At 46.3% G+C, this 6070-nt stretch overlaps 1 protein-coding gene across 4 annotated transcripts in view; it reads left to right on the top strand.

The window, feature by feature from the left end:
* LOC140716850 (uncharacterized) overlaps nt 1-6070 on the top strand; it is a 38835-nt gene that overhangs the window by 3847 nt on the left and 28918 nt on the right. Inside the window, exon 1 of one of the 4 annotated variants that reach the window (XM_073029841.1) lies at nt 1457-1521. The exons of 1 other annotated variant lie outside the window; for it this stretch is intronic. The gene's annotated coding sequence lies outside the window, so the exon portion shown is untranslated. Of the gene's footprint in view, nt 1-1456; nt 1522-4216; nt 4494-6070 lie in introns of those variants that run through there. 2 more of the 4 variants (XM_073029858.1, XM_073029867.1) reach the window with 2 other exon arrangements.

The following is a 6070-nucleotide window of genomic DNA, read 5'->3' on the forward strand; positions in this document are numbered from 1 at the left end:
GGTCCTGGACTTATTTCCACTTGGCATGATAAACTTATTATTATTTAATTATTTATGGTTTTATATTGCTATATTTCTACACTATTCCTGGTTGGTGCAGCTGTAATGAAACCCAATTTCCCTCGGGATAAATAAAGTATGTCTATTTGTCCTGTCTGTAGGTGGTGGGGGAAAGGTTGATGTGAAAGACTGAGATGTGTTAGAAGGAGAGGTAAGGGGAGAAGGGAGGTGTCTGATGGAAAAGGACAATGGACCGTGTAATAAACTATAGGACTGTTGTCATCTGATGTCGGCCTAGGAGTTTCTGAGTAGCATTTGCTCGCTATATAGGATAGAGGAGAGTTTACACCAGAGGAAATGACTCTTCGTCTCTCTGCGTCTGCGCAGTTCATATTGGAATTCTAATCCTCACCTGCCTGCACATTACCGTATCTGTCTGTAGTTTTTATTTTCAAACTCCTCTGTAAATGCCTCATAAACTGTACTACCCTATCTGCCTCCAACAACCTGAGTCTCGACTTATGCCTATTGGTGCGAATACTGAGTTCGCTGCTGCTTCTGTGTACGTGAGGATGCACAGCGTCTGTGGTTCGGTGACACTCCGGTCTGTGTCAACGTGTTCTGTAAAGGTTCTCTGTCTAGAAATAAACGGAAATGAAAGAAATAGAAAGCTCATCTGCAGAATTCCGTCCCAGTGCGCGAAGGAGCGCAAGAGAATTGTTGTACTGAATGAGGACGTGTGTTCGCTGCAAGTATCATCACTTTATATTGGTCATAACGCGAAGATTCGCTGAAAGCACCTGAGCACATCAAAGTTAGAAACACTGGGCCTTTAGTGAGCCAACCTCGGGTTCAGATTCTGACTCACGTGCTGAAGTGTACAAAAGCACCGGGAGGGAAGCGATTCGTACCATTGTCAACCCTCTTGAACCACAGACAAACGCTTCATCATATCAGCGAGTGAGACTTGTTCATGTCCAAAGGTTTCCTGTTGAGTATGAGTGCGGATCCGCGGAGAGAGAGAGAGGAGGAGAGGGAGAGAGTGAGGAGAGAGGAGTGAGAGAGAGAGAGAGAGAGGAGAGAGAGAGAGAGAGAGAGAGAGAGAGAGTGTGTGTTTGTTTGTGTGTGTGTGTGTGTGAGAGAGAGAGAGAGAGGGAGAGTGAGAGAGAGGAGAGAGAGAGAGAGAGAGAGAGAGAGAGAGAGAGAGAGAGAGAGAGAGAGAGAGAGAGAGAGAGAGAGAATGAGAGATAGATAGATGGGGATATTCCGCATTACCTTGGGATGCTGAGTGAAGCAGTCAGCCTTTCTGTGAGATACTGTGAGAAAGCGGAAATGTAAGAAATAGAAATCTCATCTGTAGAACTCAGTCCGAGCGTTTGAAGAAGTTGCGCAAGACAATTTTGTACTGAATGAGGATGTGTGTTCTGACTCAGGTGCTGACAGTGTACAAAAGAACTGGCAGGCAAACGATTCCTACCATTGTCAACCCTCCTCAGCTGCGGGCGGTTGCTTCATCTACCAGTGAGTGAGAATTGTGGGGACTGGATCCGGGAATATTAATTGACTGTTTTATGTTTATTGTTACCTGAACAGCAATCTCATACGTCGCTGCTTGTTGCAAAGAGGCAGATAACATTGAGTTAATTTATGCCTGTCTGTTTCGTGCTGATCCTTCAGGCGGAGGCATAAGATACACTGTAGACGCCAGTAAACCACAGCAACGCGCAGGGAATGCCAGAGGAACTGAGGCGGCCGGGCAACCTCTCTGGTGGAGGGAGAGTAGGGCGGAGTGTGTGTGTGTGTGTGTGTGGGGAGGGGCATAAACAGACAATTGACTGAGACCTTTAATGAGGACTTGAAAGGAAGAAACAAGAGGTTAGCATATGAAAATGGAGGGGCATTGATAGGCGAGATCACCTGAGGGAGAAGGTGGGGGGGTGGGCGAATGGGGTGATGTGAAGAGCTAAGACATGATAGAAGGAGAGTTAAAGAGAAGGGAAGTGTCTGATGTGAAAGGACCATGGATCATGGAATAAAATATCACATTGTTGTCATTTGATGTCAGCTAGAAAATCTGTGTAGTACTTGCTGGCTTCGTGGAACCCAAGAGACTTTGCAGCCTCAGGAAATTGCTCTTTGACTCCATGCGCCTGCGCAGTCAATATTGGAAATTGAATTTTCTCTGCCTGCACATTATCCGTATCTGTCCGAGTTTTGCATTTTTAAACTCCGCCTGTGACTGCCTCTTAAACTGTACTATCCTATCTGCGTCCATCAACCTGAGCCTCGACTGATGCCTCTTGGTGTGAAGACTGAGTACAGCAGGTGTGTTGCTGCTTCTGTGTACGTGAGATGCACAGCGTCTGTGGTTTGGTGACACTCCAGTCTATGTCAGCGTGTTCTGTAAAGGTTCTCGGTCCAGAGAAAAAGCGGAAATGAAAGAAATAGAAAGCTCATCTGCAGAATTCCGTCCCAGTGTGCGAAGAAGGAGCGCAAGAGAATTGTTTGTACTGAATGAGGACGTGTGTTCGCTGCAAGTATCATCACTTTACATTGGTCATAACGCGAAGATTCGCTGAAAGCACCTGAGCACATCAAAGTTAGAAACCACTGGGCCTTTAGTGAGCCAAGTCGGGTTCAAATTCTGACTCACGTGCTGAAGTGTACAAAAGCACAGGGAGGGAAACGATTCGTACCATTGTCAACCCTCCTGAACCACAGACAAACGCTTCATCTATCAGTGAGTGAGACTTGTTCATGTCCAAAGGTTTCTGTTGAGTATGAGTGCGGATCCGCGGAGAGAGAGAGAGAGAGGGAGAGAGTGAGAGAGAGAGAGAGAGAGAGAGAGAGAGAGAGAGTGTGTTTGTTTGTGTGTGTGTGTGTGTGTGTGTGAGAGAGAGAGAGAGGAGAGAGAGAGAGAGTGAGAGGGAGGGAGAGGGAGAGAGAGAGAGCGAGAGAGAATGAGAGATAGATAGATGGGGATATTCCGCATTACCTTGGGATGCTGAGTGAAAGCAGTCAGCCTTTCTGTGAGATACTGTGAGAAAAGCGGGAAATGTAAGAAATAGAAATCTCATCTGTAGAACTCAGTCCGAGCGTTTGAAGAAGTTGCGCAAGACAATTCCTTGTACTGAATGAGGATGTGTGTTCTGACTCAGGTGCTGACAGTGTACAAAAGAACTGGCAGGCAAACGATTCCTACCATTGTCAACCCTCCTCAGCTGGCGGGCGGTTGCTTCATCTACCAGTGAGTGAGAATTGTGGGGACTGGATCCGGGAATATTATTGACTGTTTTATGTTTATTGTTACCTGAACAGCAATCTCATACGTCGCTGCTTGTTGCAAAGAACAGATAACATTGAGTTAATTTATGCCTGTCTGTTTCGTGCTGATCCTTCAGGCGGAGGCATAAGATACACTGTAGACGCCAGTAAACCACAGCAACGCGCAGGGAATGCCAGAGGAACTGAGGCGGGCCGGGCAACCTCTCTGGTGGAGGGAGAGTAGGGCGGAGTGTGTGTGTGTGTGTGTGTGTGGGGAGGGGCATAAACAGACAATTGACTGAGACCAATTAATGAGGACTTGAAAGGAAGAAACAAGAGTTAGCATATGAAAATGGAGGGGCATTGATAGGGCGAGATCACCTGAGGGAGAAGGTGGGGGGTGGGCGAATGGGGTGATGTGAAGAGCTAAGACATGATAGAAGGAGAGTTAAAGAGAAGGGAAGTGTCTGATGTGAAAGGACCATGGATCATGGAATAAAATATCACATTGTTGTCATTTGATGTCAGCTAGAAAATCTGTGTAGTACTTGCTGGCTTCGTGGAACCCAAGAGACTTTGCAGCTCAGGAAATTGCTCTTTGACTCCATGCGCCTGCGCAGTCAATATTGGAAATTGAATTTCTCTGCCTGCACATTATCCGTATCTGTCCGAGTTTTGCATTTTTAAACTCCGCTGTGACTGCCTCTTAAACTGTACTATCCTATCTGCGTCCATCAACCTGAGCCTCGACTGATGCCTCTTGGTGTGAAGACTGAGTACAGCAGGTTTGTTGCTGCTTCTGTGTACGTGAGATGCACAGCGTCTGTGGTTTGGTGACACTACCTCCGGTCTATGACAGCGTGTTCTGTAAAGGTTCTCGGTCCAGAGAAAAGCGGAAATGAAAGAATAGAAAGCTCATCTGCAGAATTCCGTCCCCAGTGTGCGAAGAAGGAGCGCAAGAGAATTGTTGTACTGAATGAGGACGTGTGTTCGCTGCAAGTATCATCACTTTACATTGGTCATAACGCGAAGATTCGCTGAAAGCACCTGAGCACATCAAAGTTAGAAACACTGGGCCTTTAGTGAGCCAAGTCGGGTTCAAATTCTGACTCCCGTGCTGAAGTGTACAAAAGCACCGGGAGGGAAGCGATTCGTACCATTGTCAACCTTCTCGAACCACAGACAAACGCTTCATCTATCAGTGAGTGAGACATGTTCGTGTCGAAACGGTAATTGTTGCGTAGGAATGCCGATCGGCGTATTGTTTGTGTGTGTGTGTGTGGTGTGTGTGTGTGTGTGTGTGTGTGTGTGAGAGGAGAGAGAGAGAGAGAGGAGAGAGAGAGGAGAAGAGAGAGAGAGAGAGAGAGATGGGGATATTTACGCATTACCCTGGGATGCTCAGTGAAGCAGTCAATATTTCTGTGAGATACCAAGAACGTCCTTCAATATATGATCCTGCTTGTGAGTGACGTGAACAAGCCATCCCGCTGCTTGTTTAGTAACCAACGTTGAACTCTCTGTAGAAATCTTCTCCCAGTCTTTCTACAGTATTGATAGGTGCACATTCCCACTAATATTTTTCATGACAATGTTTCATCAAGAAATAATTTCCCCCGCCTAACAGGTTTCAATCTGCGATATTCTGCAATGAAAAGAATAGATATTAAGTAAAGGAAATGTGAGATCCAGCGGAAAATGCTGTCAATGGAAAACTGAAATTGAGGAGGCTGGAAGCGCGGAATATTAATTGACTGTTTTATTTTTATTGTTACCTGAACAGCAATCTCATACCAAATCGCCGTTACTTGTGGCAAGGAGCAGATAACATGGAGTTAATTTATGCCTGTCTGCTTTCTGCTGTTCCTTCAGGCAGAGGCATAAGAGATTCTACAGCCGGCCGGTAAACTAGAGCAACGCGCAGAGAATGCCAGAGGAGCTGAGCCGGCCAGGCAACCTCTCTGGTGGAGGCAGAGTAGGGCGGAGTGTGTGTGTGTGTGTGGGGGCAGAAACAGACAACCTCAATTCTGGACTCTGTTTGTGTGGGAGAGGAGAGAGGGAGAGGGGGGAGAGAGAGAGAGAGAGGGGGGGGAGAGGGAGAGAGAGAGAGACAGAGAGAGAGGGGGAGAGGGAGAGAGAGAGAGACAGAGAGACAGAGCGAGAGACAAACAAGAGAAAATCTGCGGATGCTAGAATTCCAAGCAACAAATTACAAAACGCTCCTGGGAACTCAGCAGGCATGGCGGTTATGGAAAGAGTACAGTTGATGTTTCGGCCCGAGACCATGCAGCAGGACTAGAGAAAGGGCTTTTTCCAGGCAAGCTGAAGGGTCTGGCCCTGAACTCCTTCCATAGATGCCGTCTGTCCTGCTGAGCTCCTCTAGCATTTGTAATAAATTGTGGTTTTGGTGCATTAGAATCAAAATCAGGTGACGTGAAATTGTTAATTTAGCAGCAGCAGATCAATGCAATACATAATCCAGCAGAGAAATAAAATAATAAATGAAATAATAATAATATATCATCAAGTTAATCAATTACAGTATACGTAAATGGAATAGAACGTGCAAAACAGAAATACTATATGTTAAAAAAGTGAGGCAGTGTCCAATGCCCATTTAGGAATCGGATGGCAGAGGGGTAGAAGCTGTTCCTGAGTCGCTGAGTGTGTGCCTTCATGTTTCTCTACCTCCTACCTGATGGTAACACTGAGAAAAGGGCATGCCCTGGGTGTTGGAGGTCTTTAATATTGGACGCTGCCTTTCTGAGACACCGTTCTCTCAAGATGTCCTGGGTACTTTGTAGGCTAA

This window comes from Hemitrygon akajei, chromosome 2 (genome assembly GCF_048418815.1).
Source record: "Hemitrygon akajei chromosome 2, sHemAka1.3, whole genome shotgun sequence".
NCBI classification, from domain to species: domain Eukaryota; kingdom Metazoa; phylum Chordata; class Chondrichthyes; order Myliobatiformes; family Dasyatidae; genus Hemitrygon; species Hemitrygon akajei.